Genomic DNA, 22,513 nt, shown 5'->3' on the forward strand with positions numbered 1-22,513 from the left:
TAACAAAAAGCAAGTAAAAAATGCGGTCCCTTTTCTTTGTAATCACCATGGACTGCTGGCTGTCAGACTCAGACTTTCCTCATTGTTCTTCTCATTTACAAGCCAGACAGCATTACAATGGTTTTTACTTACTGGCTAGTGCAAGAGCTAATGTGGGGCTGGGTAGTGCAGCAGCCAGAACTCCATGGTATGGACAGAAAGGGAAAGGAGTGGGAACTCACTTCAGATATATGGCAGAGGCTTTGAGGCAAGAGTGTCACAGTCTGTTGAGGCACACTGAGACTCGCTGGTGTTTTTCCAGCTTATTTCTCCTTTAAAGAAAGGGCTTTCAAACACTGCAGTGATAAACATGGTGTTTGCACCTAGCAGCATGCGCAGATGAAGACATTTCTGGCTCCTGATAACACACAATATATGCGTTATTGTGTGTGTATTGCATTGAGAAACAGACGTGGATTAGATTCTGGTGGACAGATTATGGAATGTTTCCTTTGTATTCATGGCTGAAACGGACTAATAGGATTTACCTGATTCAGAGATCAGATCAGGCCTTGTTTAAAGGAACAGGCAAACCAAGAATGGGAACAGCAACTTTCCGTATCAATACAAGCAGGGAAAAATGAAGAAATAGAATGGATGCAACTTCTATGATACTTTTATCATGGTGTGGCATGATACACCTACTTATTATAATTTTAAAAAAAAATCTTTTATGCAGCCATTTGATTGAAAATGTCATAATTTTAAAATGTTGATAAAAAATAGGTAGGAAATAATACAATATCTGGAATTAATGGGAAAAGTGCTATATTGATCTGATACACCTTTTGTGTCTCTAAGTTTAGGAAGCAGAGAGTATTCACAGTACACAATTTACTAAACTTGTCTAAAGAAGTGAGTCCAGTTTGATGAGCCTTTACCCTCATGCTCTAAAAAAGGCCTTTGTGAATCTATTCTGACCGGGTACTTTTCCAGATTTCATGCCCATTAAAGCATCAATTACCTCTGACATTTCTATCAGTCTTCTATTAAGTTTTCACTTACTAAATTTCCAGAAATCCTGAGCAAATTAATCCAGGCATTAATCAGACTGCAGAGGGAATAACTTTAAAAAAAGGAGCAAAAAGAGACTGGTATAATTTATGGTAATAGATTTTGAAATAAATTGCTTCCTTGAGTTAATAACGTGTTCTCTTGTGACTATATACTTGATATTACACTGGAAGCAGTTCTTTTTAGTCTAGATCAATTAGTTATTGTTTGCACAGCACTTTGAAGGTGTAAAGCACCAAGTAAATGCAGGCTTGTTATTATTGCTGCTTCAGTCAATGATCTACCAGGATCATATTCCTCTTTGCAAAACATATTTAACAGCTGTCTGGTTGCCTTTATCCACTCCATCAAAGTGTTTGTCTTTTCTTTCTCTTCCATATTTTAAGAGAATCCTCAGTTGTGTTGGTGGGTTTTCAATTGGAAGGTTTCTTTCTTATAACGATCAATAGCCACCTCATTGTGCTGAAAAGACCCAGGAGGGAGACAGGCCAAAGTTATTATTACCTATTATTACTTATTATTGCCTCAATTAAGGGGTTTAAAAGCCCCCCAGACCTGGAATCAATAAGATCAGAAACTGAATAAATTAATTATATTTACTCTGTTTATTTTCCTCCCCTTACATGACTGAATCTCTTACCACAGGGATAGGGTTACATCTCGGTGAATTTCAAAGCCATAAGAGTTTTGAAATGATAAGGATTAACTGAATTGAAAAAAATGCTATTTTCAAAGGGGATTGTTTTGGGGCTGCACAGCAGGGGACATTCTGCATTGTATGCTGAAGTCAAGTTAGATACAGAGACACACAATGGGTAAGTCGTTAAGCTTCAGTTGAATTTAGGGGCTTGAAATACTCAAAGCTGGTGGGATTCTGGCTGTTTGCAAGGAAGCTCTCGGATACTAATCCAGTCATTCCTAACAAAGAGGTGGAGTTGCTGAAATGCAATGCTTGTTTTTCTCTCCTATTTTTTTATCTAACCTTATAAATATTTGAACCTATTGCTGAGCTTCTGTATGGCACAGGACTGTACATCACATCCTAATTGTTCTTTCAGAGCAAAATGAGAGCTAAGCAAAAAAATGGGAAAGTGAGAATAGGGACATTGCAGACATAGACATCTAAGATATTGTGATTAATACCACTCACCAGTTTTATAATGCTTTTGTCTAGTGGCACTGGCCTGGAACAAACAATAACAAACCAACCATAATGTAACATCCCCTGAGAGCCATTTGGATCATGCAGGAGCTGGAGAGCCGACAGCATGAGCTAGTGAAAATTGCTCTAATTACTTGTTAAGATACACTCTGAAATCTGGCAGAGGAAGCTGTGCTGAGCACCACAAATGGTGCAGCAGTGCCACCACCTGAAAGAAAGGGAGACTCTAAGGGGGGGAGGAGAAAGCAGTGAGGACAATTAAATGAAAGCATGGTAAAGGGATTTATCATTCTGAAATCTAACTGAAATCCTACTGCAGCCATTCCCAATGGGGCTGGCCTTTGACCACACACCCAGAGATCAGTTTGTTCTCATCTGTAGTGATAAATCCAGGATGTACTGGGTATGGTACATGTGTGAAACCTGAGCAGTAGAAAAGGAAACTAGGACAGGAAAGGGTTCTTTCCTTGCATGTGGTGTAGGAAGGTGCCATGAAGGATCGATCCCTTGTTCCCTGAGCTCCTCCTGGAGACTGATGTTCCCTCTGCATGCCTCCCACTTTCCTTTCCTGCTTTTCCTTTAATCTTTGCACTGAATCCAGAGGTATTGGAAGGTGAATTAGAAGTAAGAAAAAAACATAGCCTTTACACTCTCTTTACATCCATCTCATATTTGATGACTGGGTGACAAGATAGTAAGAAGTGTGATCACTAAGGAAATAAATTTACTAAGGAATTATGCTGAGCAATCTTGTCTTCAGGCTCTTACCTAGAAAGGCACACTTGATGGGACACTTTCACAGCCAGACTTGCACCAAGGGCCAGATCATTGGGAAAAAAGAATTGAACTCCTTCTGATGGCAACTTGTGTCTCTGATATATGCCAGGGACTGCTAAGATTTTATGTTAAATTAAATGTCCAAAGTTTGAATATTTCTGTAAGAAACCCCAATACTTATTGAAGAATCTCATATTATTACTAGGACAAGACAGAACATCACAGAAAGAGGTGAAAGCTCTCTATATAAATTTGTTAATTTAAAGCTTTAAAGGATTTATGATTGTCATCCTTGACTGATTTTGTAAAATGCCATCTGTGGATGATTTTGTAGGATTGTCATCCTTGGCTGATTTGAAAAGCCCACATATTGTGGCTTCTAAGAAAAAGTAAGACTGAAATGTGCTGTTTAAATACTTAAAATTTTTAACCAGGAGTCATTGTAAATGTTTTCTACATGTGAAATGGCTTTGCATTCAGAATTTCAGGCTCAGCTGCCACTTCTGGTCCTCCTCAGCACTGGTGTCTATGAGTTGGAATCATTAACCTTAGCAATCAAGTTTCTGTTGTCATTAGGAACATTGCATTCAATTAAATACTGGTTATGTGGATTTGAGTTTTTGGTAATGTTTCATTTGTTATTCAGCACTCAGGCAAGCCTTCCCAAGCACTAACAATTTATCAAAAGCAACTTTCTGATGATTAACCAGACACAGTCTTTGCTGTCTTAGTTATGTCAGGTTTCCACTGCCAACTTAAAACATGGATTTCTGATAAACACTATTCCTAGAAAATAAAGAAAAGAAAAGGTTTCCCAGTTGGGAAATAAGTTGCTGAAGTGTTTCTATCTATTTATTGGCAGCATGAATGATGAAAAACCAAGCAGGTGCACAACAGAGAGCTAAAATCTTCTGTGAGCCTGTAAAAACAAACCCTCCCTCCCTCTTTTCTGCTGAGGTGGGTGTAAGAGGGAGCCTTCCTGTTTGTTTTTTCCCAAACAAGAAGGAAGCACTGAGCTTTATTTTCCTATATCTTATTTAGCCACCTTGATTAGAGCCTACATTGAGGTTCCTTAATGGACAGCATGCTATATAGGTTGTTTGAGGTTAAGTAACAATGGCTAACACAGTTTCCCATGTCTCTAAATATAAACACAATAAGAATCCTGTTAAGACAATGAAGCAAGATAGAAGCAGGCTTGCTGCTCGAGCGTGTAGGTTCTTTTTCTTGTTTTCTGGCCATTATGTAAACTGACATTCTGTTTTTCCCATTTGAGAGCAGACCTCTGCCTTATCATCATCACTGCAGATGTGCCCAGAGAGTGTTTACCAATAAGGAAAAGAGACATTGCCGCTGTCTGGGTTGTTATTTCCTACAACAAAGAATAGGGGAGTTGGGATGAAGGAGAAGGACGGAAGGCAGCCGGTGTTGAAACGCTGCAGGCGACAATGTAAGCAGAGCCCCTGATGTGTGGTTAGAGCAGAGCTGCCACCTTCCCTCAGCAGTGTGGGTGTACAGGAGAAGTTCCAGCTGCTGCCATACTGCTGCCTTTGCACCCATACCCACAGGCACAACATCACAGAACCTTCTGGTGAAAAGCCTGTGAGCTTTCCGCCCCCCAGTGATAGTTACACCAGATCAAAATGTTTCATGCAAGCTCATGCAGCTCAGCTGGATCTCAGACCACACGAGCCATCTCTGTGCCAGCTTGGTTTTATTCTAGTGCAGGCCATTTACACCAAAATTAGCTGAATTATTAATTAATGTAACCTTAATGCAAAAGGTTCTGCCATCAGTAAGGCAAACAAATATTTTCCACAGATGGAAGAGAGGTTAGTTCCACCAGAAAACTGAATTCTCTGCAAAAATAGACAATACTTGCTTCAGAACAAAATCAAATTAAAGTATAAACAGAGGCAGAATAAAACAATTTGTAAGCTGGAAGAATGTTTTTGCAGTAATAACAATATTTTAACTGTTAAATATTCATGAATATAACAGAATTTAATAAAGACAAGAAAGTTACAAAATTCAGCTGAGCTCTGGATCAGAGCTTTTCTCCTTGCTCAGATACAAGATTGCCTTCTGCCTAAAGTGGCTGTGACTGCTAGAAGGCAATTTCTGAGAGTCATGGAGTATTCAGGTTTGAGATTTTAGAATGCTTCTTTGAAAAAAAGCAAGCTAAACATCTTTGCAAAGTGTACATGAACTCCACCAACTACTAAAACCTTCCTTCTAACCACACAGGTGCCGCTGCACTTGTGACTCTGTAGGTTCTGCAAAATACAAATTATAGTTTTCCCTAATTAATTGTTAGGACAAGGCTTTAAGAGCTACTTGATTAAGATCTCGGGGCATGAACAGTTAAAGAGTGTAAAGATCTGAGAAGTCATTTTGCCTGCAGTACAGCCTTATGCTGTTTGTTTCTCAGTGACACAAAAGGGTCTAAATTTTTGCAGTGGGGGTAATAAACACAGAGTTCAGGTCTCACTTATGTGGCTAAGAGAAATAAAAAGCAGAGGTAAAAGTGAAATCTTGACCCTGTTAACAAGCAAATGTAGAGTGTCAGAACTCGAAGTCATTCTGACTTCTCCAAGCTATAAATGTTAAAAACCCTGCAGTGTCTGCATTGGAGTGGAAATGCCTCAGATTCTGTGTTCAGTAAAACCAACTTCATTGTCTCTGCTGTAGCTGATGAGGGCACGCTCAGCTGCAGAGCAGTGCAGGTATAACCAAGAGCAGAATTTGTGATTTTTGGGTTATTTGTCCAGATTCAGCCTCCAAGACAAAGTGTCACCATCTGTGAGCAGAGGTCTTGGCAGCTGTATTCCAGGTGACCATTTAACTTGTATTAATATAGTTTCACCCTCTGCATCGATCCCTTTGTGACAGTTTGGAGATGCCATAGAAATGGAAAGCAAGGGCACAAGGTTACTGCTCCTGCACTGGAGTCACACACATAATATGTTTTGACCTCCTGGGATTTGGTGGAGTGGTTCATTAGTGCAGTGGAACTTATTCAGGAGTCTAAGCTTTTTCTGCCAGGTACTTGTCTCTATAATTGCACTTTTTTTTTTTTTTCTTTTTTTTTTTTTTTATTCCTTTTTTCCCCCCTCCCCAGAAGTACTTGTGTCTGGAAAGCTATAGGGCTAATGAGCCTGGAAAATTAAAAGAAGCCTTTATGTGATTGTTATGGCACATTTTATATGCATTGCAACATCATATTCCTATAGAGAAGAAAATCTATATTTCTCCATCATACTTTAAAGACTAATTCCCTGGAGTAATCTCCATTCTTTACTAGTTTATTCTAAATAAAATTGATTTTTTCCTGGGAGATTAAAACCTGCCTTGAAGATTGTGAATGGTTTTGTTGCGTAGGACTTTATTAATAGTCTCCCTGCAGCCTAATTCTGTTTATACAACTTGAAAACAATAAAAAGAGTTGACAGTTTTGTCAGTTGTGTTTGCTTTTAAAAAAAAAAAAAAAAAAAAAAGGCAGTGAAAAAGGAAACACAGAGCCCTGATGTAGCAAGCGCCGGGGCTGTAAACAAACTTCAACGGAGCGTTTAGGAAGATGTGAGTCACTGCTCGGGGCAGAGCGGGCTGCTGGCTTTAGCAGTGAAATGAAATGTTCCATCCTGGGGCTCGGTGTGGAGCAGGGCTCGCGGCTTGATCGCACCAGCGCTCGGGCCGGCAGCGAGACATGCCCGGGCTCCGGCCAGTGCCAGGGAGCGCTGCAAGGGCTTGGGGGCTTTCTGCAGAGATACCGAAACTGCCCTCAGCTTGGGCGTGGGGAAAAAAGCGAGCAAGAAAGGAAGGAAGGAAAGAAGGAGCGTGCATGGCTTCAATAATGGCATTTTTTGCTGGCAGGAGGTGTCGGCCGGCAGGAGCTCCCGCCTCTGCAAGGCGGGGTAAATCTGCACTGTAAACCTAACAAATACAGCGTTTAACTGGGAGATAGGAGTGCAAATTTACACTTCCTAGGCAATTGTATTCGAAATAAGAGAAAGGAGCTGAGATCGGGGGTGTTAATGCGGAGACATTTAATTCTAACCGGGGTTATCTTCACGGAACTGAGGATCACTTTGCAGGTGATGGGAGAAACTCCCCAAGGTTCGGATGCCTTTGGAATCTGCTTTACTTTAGGAGCTGAACGAACCGAGCCTCTCCCCCCTGGCGGAGCACCGGAGTTTCTACTACTACAAAAGCAGGGCCAAAGCTAGCTTTTTGTTCAAGATAATTTGATAAAAGTGACTTTTGAGCCTGCCTAAATTTGCAGCAGCTTAGTTTTGGTACAGCTCAGGCAGCTGAGTTCCTCCTCCCCAGTTCTGTCACCAAACTGCTGATCTGAAAATTCCGATATTATGTTATTCAGCAGCTCACATTCATTTAAGATACATAATTTTACTCAAGACACATTCTCTATTGCTGCTTCATGGCGAATTGTTTCAAATTTTGGAATTTGTACTTAAATCTCTCAGCAAGCTCCTACCTTAGAACGGATAAGGATCATGCAAACGTTTTTCTACATGAACACGATCAAAACATCTTTCTTAGGTCCTTCCTAAGAACTTTCACTGAGTTCTTGAGCTGACAAAGGTGCTCAGTAGTAAGCACGTGTGCATTCCTACTGATTTGAGTTCAAGCTGGTCTTAAATTTCATCAAATAGTGCCCTGAAAGTAATGGTGATCTTTTAATTGTGGTAAACCAGAGGTGACTTTAGAGACACCAGAGCATGATACCCATTTGAGTAGCCCAAATCACGACAAATAATGGTCTTGTGACACAAGCACCTTGGAGGGTTCAACCCGGAATTTACATCGAGTACTGGAAAGTTTGTATCTAAATTGTCCTGTGGTCCTGCCCATCGCCCTTAAGCATTTTTTAAATGGAGAGATTTTGCTCTTTTGAATAAAATTGTAGGAATACAACTTAAGAGGTGCCATCCACTCATTTGTAAAAGGGTTAAATTTCACTTTCTTTGCAAAAACTCAGGAGATCCGTTCTTAGAAAAGGAGGTAAAAGTGCATTTAGGACACATAAGAACATGTTACAAATGGATGTATCAGCAGTGAGTAACTTAAGCCTTTGTCACAGAAATGAGGAAAAGAAATAAAACTACAACCTGTCTTTGGCTGACCAGCAGACTGGGGGTGTGAACCAGGTCAAGGAATCCCAAAGAAAGATAGAGGCTGAGAAATATGAAACTCGAGAAAGGAAATGAGCTAAATATCAGAGTTTCTGAACAATCTGGAGGTCCCTGTGTTGGAAAAAGTGAGCGGTCCTATCTTACCCAAGTCAGAACTTCAAAAGTTTTGAACTTTAGTCATCTTCTGTGCTTTCTGCTTGATATGGGAATTATCTTCAAAGCAGTTATCTAAAGTTTTCTGTCCACAGGAAAAAAAAAATCCCAACAACTTAAAAGGAATACTAAATACAACTGAAAGCAATATAAATCTACTCAATTCTGAATAAAAAAAATTGTCCCTTTATCTGTAAGTAGATCACTGATTCTGACACAACCACATCATAGAGTGGGGGGTGGGAAGAGGAGCTCCAGAAGAATAGATAGGAGAGAAGATAAAAAAAAAAACAACCTAGCTATTTTTACCTCCAGGAATTATATTTAATTTTGCATGATCTTTTAAAGCATATTTATGTAAGACAAGATTTCTATTGAGCTAATCACAATCCAAGAAACATGCTGTTATAAATTCCTGGGATATATGTTCTTAGGGTTTCTTTTTCTGCCCTGTGAAAATGCACTGAACAAATAATGAATGGGGACTCCAGGCCTATAAATAGAAATACTTAGCTTCCAGTATGTTTTTGGGAGAAGTTGCTCAGTTTCATGGAATGATTTGATCCAGGTACTGTGACCTGGGTCTCCTTCCAGTGACACTGCAGCTCATTACAGGCAACAGGATTAATTAGTGTGAGAAAGAGGAGAAAGCTGATGCTGCAGCTTTCTGCTGTAGATAAAAACAAGAAGAGATGAACAGTTAGACTTGTTCTCATGATAGCTTTGGTCTCACCTAGTCTGTTGTAATTTAGGATGTACACACTAATGTAGAAGAAAAACATATTCCAGTTTCTAGTTATTGCCTACAGTTGGTATCACCTGATGAAATACTGAATTGTTTTTTGAGAGATACTCTTGCTGCTATGATACTCCCACTCCCATTAGGCTATTAAACAAAACTAAACCCATTTGCTGGTCTTCTAAGAAAGATAATATTTTATACAACTATATATGGAATGAATCCAATAGTGGTGAATGCTTTCTGTAGAGGTGGAGATACCATGGAAGAACAAGCTCACACTGAAAAAAAAAAACCCACAAAAAAGAACAAAAGCCACAAAAATTTATGTTTGGTATTTTTTAAGAAAACAAATAGATTTTCCTTGTGTATTGGATTAAATTAGATGTACCAGCAATGGAGTTAGACTAAGTTAAAAAAGGTTGTAAAAAGAGAAAATCTAATCAGATATTTTAAAGCAAGAATAATATTTATGCAAAATCCCATAAGACCCTTAGTGATATTATGCAACTTATTTGTGATGTGTTTTTCTGAAATATAATCAATGTTGTTTGAACCTGGCCTTTTTCTTGGAAAATTATTTTCAGCAATAAAGAACAGAGGTGGAAAGCAGTGTCAACATTAGTCAGCTGTGAATCTCATTAATTTAAATAATGCTGCTCTCAAAACTCATCCAACAGCAACAGCTCAGTTCAACAATTTCCTTTTCAGTCCAGTTCATTGCTATCAACCTTTTACCCAGTTTCCTCATCACCTCATAGTGTCCACAGAGTTGTGCTGCTCATTTTCCCTGTAGCACTGTTTAAATGCTGTTGCTGGAGTCCATATCCTGTTCACAGAATCTAAAAGAAATTGGACTGAATGTGGTAAAAGAGGTTAATTTTTACTGCTACCAAACCCCTTGTGTGCGTGTGAGCCTGATGAAATGGGATAGTGGAGATCTCTGGGAAATCCTAAACTCCTCCAATTTGTGTCCATCATCAATCTGCAGGAGAAAATCACCTGTGTGTACACATATATATATGTAAAATTTAATGTTAAATTTTTACACATCTTGATCCTTAAAATTTTTATGAAGGAACTTTTTCAGCCTCAGAGAAAGTGCCTTAAATGGAAGTGCATATATATATGTGCTTCTTAAGTTTTTGTGAAAGGTCATTTTTTTATCTTATGAAATGTGCTTTGAGAATATACATCTATGAGACAACCAAATGAAAACAAATACTTGCTATGTTCTATTTGTAGTAAAAGGTGGGTAAAGAATAATTCAAGTTACCGGTAAATGAATTTCATCTTTACTTGACCTTTGTAAAGCAATAGAATAATAATCACAGGTCTCGCTCCATGGTTATTCCATTGTTTTTAGTCTCCTAGTGCTGTTCATACACACAGGTATGGTGCTTACAGATGCATTATCATTTCCAAATAACTGCTTCAGGCAAACCGTTGATGGAGTGCTGCCATCTCTTGGTTATGCAAATTATATGTTGCAAGATATTGGGCACTTTTCTGAGATGGAAATGTCCTCCCTCAATAGCTTTGTTATGTGAAGGGTGATGCTCAGCTCTAATATTCAACACATTTACAGACGCTTCCCATTTAATGTGTCCAGCAAGGTTACTAGAGATTTTTGAGAGGCTTTGAGTTTGTCCTTCCTATTTAAGATGGGGAGGTTGGCTGCTGTTGTGAAAGTTTATCTTTAAGCTGACAAAAGCATTAAAATGCTGTTCAGACTCCTAAGCAAGTGGACCCCTGTTATGTAGCTGGTGATGCTGAGGAGAGACCATGCACATGTAGCACTAATGCTTATGGTTATGTGTGCTTCTGTAATTAATTGGTAGTAATGACATACTGTCCTCAGTGAGAGTCAATTATCCATGACCCTACACTGAAACACGAAGTAGAAAAGAACAGGCAGGTGATGGGACCAGACCCCTTGGAAGTGTGGACACAAGATGGTACCAGAGGCCACAGGGTCATGAAAGATGAAAGAAACTTAACAGCCACCCAAAATGTAAAAGTACCTTTTCTATAATGCTGAAAATAACGTGGACTGTGGATTCAATCAGAACCTCAGGCACATTTGTCCCTATGGAGTTAGGGGGACTCGAGTCAACCCATTCATGATATTCCACGTGCAGTTGCTCACCGAGGGGCACCCATTGCCTACTCCAAGTCCTTATAAAGCCACCACATTCTTCCTCAGAGTCCATTTGCCATGGCAGTTTCCTTGGGGGAGCAGGATGACAGATAAACAAAAGACACTGTGCTGATTAAATGGCACACACTGAGCTTTAGCAGCCCGAAACCGAAGGAGGCAAGCTGTGCATCCCTTTTGTATGCCAGCTCCTACATCGTATTATGCATTCTTCTCCTGGTTATTATCTTATAAAATGCAACTTTAAATTGGTTATTTATCCATGCATAAACAGGTAGAAAATTTCACTTACTGGCAGTGCTATTTATTCAGTTGGTGATAGGCATCTTTAAGTACTCAAGTTAGGTACTTCCTGGTCTGTACAGGCTCAAAACATGCCACAGATATATTAGGTAGATTTTGGTTAGTCCTTTGATAATTTACAGATATTCTGCTTGGTCATTAATTTTCTGCCTGCTAAGCAGCCACTCCACTGTTTCAGTTGGATTCAGACATAATAATTAGGGCTCATGTCTTTCAGGCCTCCACAGGCTTTCAGTGATAGCCTAAAAAAATGTTCTCGTCTCAGCTCCACCTACTACAACTTTCCTGGTGTCATATTCAAGGCTTTCAGTGTTGACCTCTTTTGGAACAGTTCTAGTTTTGAAAAGGTGTGAAATGTCAATTTGATTTAAGTGGTGTTGAGTAAATAGGCTGCATTTACACGAATACTTGCAAGTTAGAGACGTGACTGTCACTCTCTTTTAAAATAAATGGTTGAAAATATACCTCCAACACTCTGTTCAGGGAATATGGTGTCTCTAATTAGCAGAGTAAGGAAATGACACATCTGCTGTATCCTAGGGACATGATACATGCATGGGCCTGAGTAGGAAAGAAAGGAAAATACCTTCTTAATTAAGCTTTAGTTTACTTTTCCTAGTTCATCTTTCTTTGCTCAGTTGTTTATAGTAGGTGACAGCAACAGTGGGAGAAGAAATAATTAAATGAGATTTTTTTTAATCCTCGTTCTCTGTGTGAAAAGTGGCTGCAGTCTATGAAACACCCTGATGGTTTGCATACTCTGCTGCTCTTTCAATATTCTCAAGTCTCCCATGTTCCTTCTTCAGCAGAAGCATGAGATAAATAGTCTTGCTAATTGGTTGATTCAGTTTCTTTAACATCATCCTTACCAAATTCCTTGTTAAGTGAGTGGGAAAGAAATAAAGACTGCAGAACTCTTTCAATTTTCTTGCTTTGTCTGGTTGAGGATCAAATATTCATGGAGAAAATGAAACACTTTCATGAGACTTAAAATTCAGAGTAAGTGGTTTTGAAACTACTGCCTAAGGACACGTTTTATAAAGCTTGGAAAAAATGGTCTGTCTGTTCTTACCAGCTGTAATCTGTATGTGAGAGGTGTAGTGGGGCTACACTGAAAATCCTTTTCCCTCCCTTTCCACTTCACCAGCAGTGCAGGAGTTTAAAGAATGTGAAGGAATAAAGAATGTGAAGGCCTTCCAAATTCACACTTGTTATTAGAAAGGGCAGGAAACCATTTCTCCATTGCTGGCCTTGTGTGTATTTGCATGGCCAGTATGGACACCATATTTCAGCAGTGGTGTGAGAAAAGCAAGGTGTTACCTCCATCCCCTACCAGGACAGGCTGAAACTGCTGTTTAACTTTGGAATATCTACATTTCAGGTTTCTTCCAAAGTGAAAATCTCCTGCTGTGTTGCCAGCAGCTATGGACAATGTCACTCTTCACTATATATATATATATATATATATCAGAATCTTGGATGGTCTTTTTTTAGAACACTGTTTAGGTCAGAGAAGCATTTTGGAGGTAGAATAGCTATGTCTGCATTATATGAGAATTCTGAGGCACCTACAATACTAGGACAGAAATGAGATTCCCTTCTGTAAGTAAAAATAGATAAGCTGGTGTGGCTGAACAAGAAAGGCTGCTGGAAATCAAGGGAAAAAAAAAAAAAAGTTTCATGGCCTTATTTAATATCCACTGATATTCATGTGTTGCATGTCAATTCTGATGGATATTTTCCATGGCCTGTAGGACAACAATACATTCACCTGCCATGCCGATTACATGGCCTCTCAGGGGATTGTTTCTTCTTGCTTACACCCTGCCAAATGAGCTGTAGTTTTCATTCCCACTCTACTCTCTTCATTGCAATTAATGCATTTGCGAATAATGTAGTTATTTCTTCTCATACTTTCTACTTTTGTATGAGAAGAGTTTTTGTGCTTCCTGGACCCACACAGGGACACCACATGAAATTTGGGAGTTGCCTTACTTTAAAAATATATTGACTAGTTTAATCAGGGGTGCTAATAAGTTATTCTTGTCTTCACTTCTTCAAAAAAGAAAATAAAACTTTGCTTTCGATTCTTCCTCTGGTCTTTGTCAGGCATAGGTGATGAGAGGGTGCCCCATGTGAGAAGTTAACTGCTCTAAGGCTGGGAGGACAGGAGGAGCTCCCTGGAGCTGACCCAGCAATGTGCACGTTCAAAGTGTTGGTGATGACGAAGGAAATGCTTCCTCCTGCAGGACCCGAAGCTTGGAGGCTGACAGTGAGAGAGTGAATGAGCCAACTCACCTTGCAGAAGGCAGCCATCAGCAGCAGAGATGGCAGTTTACTGGGAAATGGCCATTTCATTTTCTGTGTTTGTGCTAGTAAAGGACCTTGTCAGCACACATTCACACACACAACTCTAAGTGCAACTGTCTTTGATCGATTACACTGCAAGGAGGCTGCTTGTAATTCTTTGTTTGTTCCACTTCATATACTAGACTATCTCTTGGTCACCTTATTATTCTGATCCTAGGGTGAATATTTAATACATAATCACTTATTTTATAAATTATTTTATTTCCAGGCTCTTATGTTAAAGCTAATTTATATTTATACTTTATTCAAATAAAGGATTATTTTTTTCTTCTACATATTTGACCTCGCATAAGATAACAATCTGCTATAAAACTGGGATGTTTTCAATCACCCCTTTCTTCACTGATCTAGATGCTGGCAGCAAGTTTTACAAGCTTTTGTTTTATTTCCCACTCCACTTAAATGCTCCTACACAAATGTATCTCAAACAATTGGCTATGAACTATCTATATTATTCTGATCCATATGTCAGTGAAATTATATCAATAATATTTACTGCACTGAAAAGCTCTGAGAGCATCCAGCAGAACATCAGCTTGCCTGGTAATAACTTTGAAACAGAAATAGGTTACATTTTTTTATAGCTTAAGGAAAAAAGGTTAATATTGATTTGAAAAATTCACACACAGCCTTTTTTGGCTTTAGCATACTCAATAAAAGCAAGGAAGCATGTGTATGGGTCAGTTTTAAGAAAATGTGCAAATAATGGGAATAATACTGACCAGTCACATTGTTCTGGCAGGTAGAAATATCTAAACCTCAACATCATTTGATTATGTGTTTTTGTGTTGCAGAGAGAATGTTATGTTACAAGTTTTAAGAATTTCATGACACAATCAACTTACCAAGCTGTCCTAGAGAAACAAACTCTAGCATAAAATGTAAGTACTGTAGAGACAGTTCCATTTCTGCCAAAGGTGAGCAACACTGTCAAGTTCAAAAGTGAATTGGCAGTCACTCTGGTTTTACACTGCATTTAAGAGAATAATAGTTTCATATGCCAGGGTTGTGTGGGCTGTATTTCTACTGTCACTGTTCTTTGCAAGGTTGCTCTTATGCTTCATCAGGAAATAGAGGCGAAAAAGTGCTTCCAGCCACATTATTCTGTGGCAGTGGAACTGTTTAAATAGTTCAATTTTTATACAGGTGAGTAAAGATTTCACATCATTACACATCAGTCCTTTTGATTCTTTGGTTATGGCTCACATGGCAAAAACTTGACAGCATTGTTGGTTGGCATTTGGAAAGGAAGGCTGCTACCTCCTACCCTTTTCAGTGACTTATAGAAAGCTGTCTTTCTATCTTCCTGTGGAATATCAGTACAATTTGCACAAGACAGAAGAAAACAAAAACCTGAGCTAAATAGCAAAATAAGACTAAGTCAATGAAGTTTATCAGTACCAAAAATATCATAGAAATCTAGGTGTGTGCATATTGTCTGTTTTCCTGGACTACTGGAAGCATCTTTTATAACGAAACTTACTTCCAAGCATAGCACAGAACTTTGCCCAGGGGAAAAAAATGTGTTTAGAGTTCTTAAAGCAGACAAAAAATTTCTGTCAGACTGACTGATATGCACAGCAATTGCTTGATGAACAGAGAAACCTGCCTTGGCATGACACTGATGTGTTTTTCTTATGTAACTTGAACCATGGGGTGAAGAATGCACACCAAAATACCACTAAACACACACCATTATAACAATTTTATTTTTTATAAAATACACATGAAAATACACCATGAAGTTCTACATGAGGGCTGCAGCCTCCTCCTGTTTTAGAAAGGGACACTCTTACCCTTCTTACACTATGCATGAATAACATTTCAGGCAGAATGAGTACACAAGTCCTAATGCAACTTGACACCGACTTGAAATTTTAAAGCTCCTTCTTTATGATGCAAAAATTAATGAGGACTTAATCAGAAACCTCTGAGAATATGGGGCACAACTGTAAAGCTACAAATGAGAGATATTCACTAACATGTTACTGAGAAGAAAATCTGCTGGATACTTTGCAAGCATCAGGGCTTTTTTTTTTCTTTATTTGTGAACAACTAATCAGGTAAATCTGTGCCCCTGAAGGCAGAAACGTCCTGAAGAGCAATGAAAATGTCCTTACATGAGCATGCAGTTAAAAAGAAATTGTGTTTTACATTTAAATATAATTTAATTAAAAAACAAGTCCCCTTTTTTAGTCAGAGGCAATAGCAGAATGACTCGTAGACCTTTCAGTGAAGAGTGACTAGCACCCAGTCAGTAGGAATTTCTGTCTTTGTCAACATTAATGATATTACATTGACTATTTCAAATTATTAGGAAGTTAAATAATGTTTTATTATAAAAAAAAAATTAAAATCTGAAATATTGTTAAGAAAAATCATTAATTTGGCTGCAGGTAGTTTGCTGCCTGTGGGTCTTGAAGAGATGGGATGTAGATTGAGGACAGTCTCACCAGAGGGGCTGTGTTCTCTGTGTGACAGAACTTGAGCATTTCAGTTCTGCAGTGCTAACAATGTAACTCACCTTTCCTGAGGTGAACAGACTGCACAGGGCTTTTAGATATAATTACTGCACAAAGTGGGAACTTCAAATAAAGATATAATCCCTGTTGATAAAGTGATTCATAACACTGTAAGCGAGTAGATGGCAAGCCTAATTAGTCTGTTCCACAATGATCACTTCCTGTGTTTGCTGTTGCTTCATGGGTCACTGTTTGGGAGACAAAAGCAGCTGTGACCACACTGTGATCCAGAACCTCCTAAGCCATGCTCAGCTCTGATCTGTGACCCACTGCTGTTCCATGAAGCTTGTCATTGTCAGGCACATGGAGCACCAAATTAACACTTGATACTGTTAAAGCTGGCTCCCCCAAAAAAGGCACTATATAGGGTCATCCAGCTGATGTCTGCTTGCCACAACATCAACACACAACTTCCCTCTTGGTTCAAATGTGATCCTGGCTGATCACCCAGAAACACTGCTTGCTTGTGCTCCTTGTTCAGGGTGTGACAGCAGAGGCTGGCAAAATGAGTATATACAGTTTAAAAAGGAAAATATGGGATTGCAGTGCTCATTTGGAAGCAGTGGGAATGGGAAGTCAGGAAAAATAGTCTCAGGATCCTGCCCTGGGAAAACTGAGGTTGTGCCCATGCTCTTCCATGTAGCTCCAAGATGGAATTATGTCTCTGTACCTGTCACACCATAAACCCCACTCACAAAAAGCACAATATAATGCAGATGTAGATTAAACATGCTGTTTTACAACTATTTTATTTTTTATAAACTGCTTCATTGACTTCATCCATTTTAACAGGAAAGTTAAATAAGAGGGTAAATTAAAGGAAAGAAAAAAATCCAAACAGTCCCTATTCTTGCTATGATTTTTAAAAGGATTTTCTTTTACACATTTTTAATCTGCTGTAATATATTATGATGTATTACTCTTTCTATGGATCACTGGTGGATAATCTTGTACTACTGCTGATTTACATCGCTGCAAGCCATGCCAGTGTTTGTGTGACAATGTAAGGCAGAAGTCATTCAACTCACTTTCAGCTGGTGGAATTAAGAAAATTCATGCATATCCCTACTGTTCAGACCTTGAGAACTATTAATTGCCTTAAGATTAAGCTTAGGAGCAGAGCAGAACACTTAATCTTCTAACAGGTCTAAATCTTATTTACCATTCAGCTACAAGCTCTTTATTAAAAAAAAAATCTTCAGCAAGAGAAGATTTTTATTGTAGAGATTTAACCCTTAACCAGATTCCTGGTTGGATTAAATCTGATCTAATAAGCTAATTGTTAAACAGCTGATGATGTGTTTCAAATCTCTGTGGTCAATTGCTTATGTAGTGCTTGTACCATGTGCACCCAGGTTTGTGGTGCTGTATAAAGGTGACCTCCACATGAATCCCCTTTATGTGAGTGCCATATTCCCATTCACACTGCTTTTGTGAGATGCTTTTAAACCCTAGCAGCAGGACACCCTTGAACATAACTGTGCAGGGCACCCTTTCTCTTGTACTTAGCATAGACATGGTATAATTGAATAAAGTGCTTCCCCATACCATTAGTGTCCATTGCAAACTGATTCTTCCTGCTTTGGATATTAAGGGTATTTTCTCTTTTTAACACTCATGTTAGGAAGACCTGGCCTGGCATTTGATAGTTTTCTGTGACAAAATACGAGATAGCCAAGGTGGAGCTATCAGTGATGTTTTGGGTTCATAGGAATTGAAACAACCTCCAGTGCATTCTTATAGAACATCTCTGCACCAAGATCTGTAGTGTACATGTGGCAATAGGTCCCCTCCTGCAGAGTTTGCTAAATAATCATGGAACACATTGCATCTTCCCTGGCTGCTGTCCTCTTCAAGATAGAGGTGCTCTTCTATGTAATTATGTTGTAAAATAACCCTAAGATGCCGAGATTGAAGGAAAATAAGAGCTTTACCAAACACAAAGAGCAAGAGAAGTTGGCCTCATGCCTGTTGACAGGTCACTGACTTTCAGTGCTGGCTTTGGCTACCTCTGTATCTTGTCAGCAGCCAGAGCTGTGACACTGCTGCTCTCCCCACCAGTGCCAGTGTTTGAATTCACACAGAAATTCAGATAATAGCTGCAAGGGATCGATCCTTAGTTCCAGGTGACTCAACTCCCGCACCTGTGATCTGAGCAGGTTGAGTGTGAGCAGGAGCAAACCTGCTACATCCCATTGGCCCCAGGTACAGCCTTTCTGCCCTGGAGCTGATTCAGCTTGTTGAATACACAGTGAGAAATTACTAAGTGTCCCCTGTTTTTAAGAAGCATTCAAAATCAAATGGGAGCAGGTGAGACTATTGCACTCTGAAAGTGACACTTCCTTTTCTTCTCTGAACACTGATAATAGCAACTGACTTGAGGGTGATAGTAACCATCTCCTCTGGAAGCATTTTCCATTCATCTTGCTGTAATAACTGGAGGAAGCAGTTTTTTTTTGGAGTATGTAGAAACCAAATGCAATTATTGCTTCCTTCCTAACGCTGACCCAGCAGCCTAGAATTGGTCCCTGAAGAATCACAGGCAGGTTGAAAGCATCAGCTGAACACACCATCCTCACAAGGGCTCACTGGGATAAGGAGCACCAGGGAGATGCTGTCCCCATGGACACGGCTCACAGGGACACGGAGCACCAGGAGGATCCATCCCCATGGGCACGGCTCACAGGGACACGGAGCACCAGGAGGATCCATCCCCATGGGCATGGCTCACAGGGACACGGAGCACCAGGGAGATCTCATCCCCATGGACACGGCTCACAGGGACACGGAGCACCAGGGAGATCTCATCCCCATGGGCACGGCTCACAGGGACACGGAGCACCAGGAGGATCCATCCCCATGGGCACGGCTCACGGGGACACGGAGCACCAGGAGGATCCATCCCCATGGACACGGCTCACAGGGACACGGAGCACCAGGAGGATCCATCCCATGGACACGGCTCACAGGGACATGGAGCACCAGGAGGATCCATCCCCATGGACACGGCTCACAGGGACACGGAGCACCAGGAGGATCCATCCCCATGGACACGGCTCACAGGGACACGGAGCACCAGGAGGATCCATCCCATGGACACGGCTCACAGGGACATGGAGCACCAGGAGGATCCATCCCCATGGACACGGCTCACAGGGACACGGAGCACCAGGAGGATCCATCCCCATGGGCACGGCTCACAGGGACACGGAGCACCAGGAGGATCCATCCCCATGGACACGGCTCACAGGCACACGGAGCACCAGGAGGATCCATCCCCATGGACACGGCTCACAGGGACACGGAGCACCAGGAGGATCCATCCCCATGGACACGGCTCACAGGCACACGGAGCACCAGGAGGATCCATCCCCATGGACACGGCTCACAGGGACACGGAGCACCAAGCACTGGCAGCAGCGACGCGTGTTTGGGGCAGCTCGCTGCCGTTTCGATTTCTATTTCAAAACTGCTGATAAGAGATGACAAAGAACGTGTTCTCCTGTCTCTGGTTCTCCCCTCCACAGCTGGAGGTTCCAGGGAGCCTGTCCAGCTCGCAGGCAGCTCTGCCGAGGCTTTCGGGATCCCTGAGCTGCCTGTGCCCCCGCTCGGGTGTGGGGAGGAGCGGGGGAAGCGAGGCCGGGAAGCGGCTCTGGAGGAGCAGGGAGCGGGCATGGCTCGCCGGCCGCCGCCGGAGGGCAGCCTGGTGTATCCAAACCCCAAGAACTCCTTGGTTTAAAAATCAGCCCAGTTTCCAGAGATGAACGGCTTCACGGGAAACTCTTCCATGAAAATAGTTGTTCGGAACTTTTAGACCCGCCAGTGGTTTTGCAACCAAACCAAGCACGCGGCCCGCACGGGCACATTAACAGGTGCCCATAGAGCCAGCGAGCGGCTCACAGGTATCAGTCCAGGGAAAATGCAAATCTTTATTCCTTCCGTTTTCCACAGAGGAGCAGGGAATTGCGGGTGAGAGGAAAGATATTGTCTTTACAAACAATTTCATGGGTGAAGGTGAGGGTGTTAACATCTTTAAAACAGGTCATAGCGCCTCTACTTAACTTTGGGCAACAGGTTTACAGACCCCAGACAGCTTGGCTCCTGGAACAGGCATGGGTCTGTCTGCACAAGCCTCAGCTTCTGAACTTTGGGGTAAAACGGTAGGTTCAAGGATGGAATATGTGGAAAGAGGTTCAGGAAGGCGGTACCTTCCCTGCACCTCAGCCAACTTGGAAAGGGAGGGGGCAACATGTGGCCCAGAGTTTGGGGTAAAAGGGAGGCTGTGCCCTCCGAAAGCCAGAGAGAAAAGTCCACAGGTGTGTGCGCCAGTGGAGTCTCTCCCTTTATTTGAATAAAGTTGCAGGACTCTTCTGTCTCCACTTTGGACATAAATCTCTGGCGTTTGTGGATTTTCCTGACACGAGCAGGGCTCTGTTACTGCGCTGTCTGCAGGAACAGGATCTGCAGACAGACCGCTGCGTTCCCCAGGTGCGCACCAGTGAGGACAGGAGCGCTGCCACTCAAAGGCTGTGATGGAAAATCAGGTGTAATGCTAAAGCTGAAAGGAAAAGAGAGAAAGGAAAATTCGCCACTTCCCAGTGTTTGGCATTACACGTTTTGCTGTAATGGCAAATACATTAACCCTAAATTACATGGAAATGTCAAAGCAAATGCCCCATGAAAGCATCTAAAAGCATGTTTATTCCCTGACACTCTACTGCCTTTGAACTGTTATCCTACGTCTGTGTAGCTATAATTTATAGATGTAAGACAGAATTTCACAAAATAGGCAGAGGAAGGTAAAAGAACTCTTCAGAGGAGCAAACATCTATTTTAAGAAAAAATTGCTACCTTGTAGAAGGGAAAGCTCTTATTTAGATTTTGGTGTTTGAAGCATTTCTTGGTCTGACCACTACCAGAGGAACAAAAAGACAGTTTCTTGAGTCTCAGGCTTTGCAATCAGTCAGTGGTGCCACCTTCATGTGTGGCTTTCAGAATTTCCCTGGTGTGGAGGATGCTGCTGCAGGTCAGAGATGGTACAGGTGCCACTTCTGCAGCTCATGCTCTACCACAGAACTGAGAGAGGAGAGAAATCTTTTTGTACTACATGAAAACAGCAGCTGACCAAATCATCCACCTGTGAATTGCTTTAGGAGAAAACTAATCATGTGGTGGCTCCACTGAAAACAGCAAAGGAAGTTGGCTTCATTACCATTCAGGAACCTGTCAAAGAATGACCTATGAAAATGCTTTATGATATTTTTTTTGTCTGATCCTTACTGTACGAATAAGACTTTGTAGAGAATTCAGCTTTAAAAAGTAGCTACCAAATATGCATGCTTTCAAGGTGTCTGTAATTGGAAGACTAAAATAAAAACCTACAATGTATTCAAGGATACAATATTCAACAGCCTATCCCTTAATATCTTTTGTGCAAATTTAGATCTGGATTACGTTTAGGAGCAGAGCAGTAAGATTTGAGGATGAACATAAAGGCTGTGGGTTAACATGGATTCTAACACGGTCCTCTCACAAGACTTTGGTCATAAATTTTACAAGCCTTGTGAAGCCTAGGGTGTGTAGAAGAAAGATACACTTCTATTTATACTGGAAAATATCCTTTTGTGTTTGGGATCCAACCTCAAACTTCTATCCCAGGTATCAATTTGCATGCAAAATCCCTTAACTTTAGTTGTTTAGTTTCCTAAGTTCTTCTATAATTTATCAGTAGCCATCTAGACTATAACACCTCATACATTTTCCATGACATCTAAAAAGCTAAATTTCCCAGTAGTTTAAATTATTTTATGTTCCAAGCACAGGTAAAAGATTTTTTCCTGTTGTCTGTCATTAGCTTCCATACAAAGCCTTGTTAACTAGATGGAGTATGTAAGTAAATTTTGTGATTGCTTCCTATGCTGCAAGTCTTTTTGTGGTTGCAGGTATTCTGTGGAGTTTAAATAAAAAGACTTAGTAATAAGATGTTCAGTAACAAGATGCATTAAAAAATTTCAGTATCAAAATAGTTCAGTGTCACTACCAGATGAACAGTAACTTCCCATGCTCACAGCTGCAGGGACTTGGCAAAGGAATGACACTTCTGATATTCTACAAGCCAACCCA

At 40.7% G+C, this 22,513-nt stretch overlaps 2 long non-coding RNA genes across 3 annotated transcripts in view; one reads left to right on the forward strand and one right to left on the reverse strand.

The window, feature by feature from the left end:
- The window catches only part of LOC111932323 (uncharacterized), a 104,948-nt gene extending 90,199 nt beyond the window's left edge, over positions 1-14,749 (forward strand). Inside the window, exon 4 of one of the 2 annotated variants that reach the window (XR_015289544.1) lies at positions 14,663-14,749. This is a non-coding gene — a long non-coding RNA (uncharacterized LOC111932323). Of the gene's footprint in view, positions 1-13,607 lie in introns of both variants that reach the window. The other variant, XR_015289545.1, reaches the window with a different exon arrangement.
- Positions 14,750-20,295: 5,546 nt separating this feature from the next.
- On the reverse strand, positions 20,296-21,466 carry LOC111932321 (uncharacterized). The gene is made up of 2 exons (XR_015289546.1): positions 21,242-21,466; positions 20,296-20,948 (listed from the first exon to the last, which is right to left on the reverse strand). It is a non-coding gene; the product is annotated as an uncharacterized LOC111932321 (long non-coding RNA).
- Between the last annotated feature and the right edge of the window lie 1,047 nt (positions 21,467-22,513).

Source organism: Cyanistes caeruleus, chromosome 7 (genome assembly GCF_971803275.1).
Source record: "Cyanistes caeruleus chromosome 7, bCyaCae1.hap1.1, whole genome shotgun sequence".
Lineage (NCBI taxonomy): Eukaryota > Metazoa > Chordata > Aves > Passeriformes > Paridae > Cyanistes > Cyanistes caeruleus.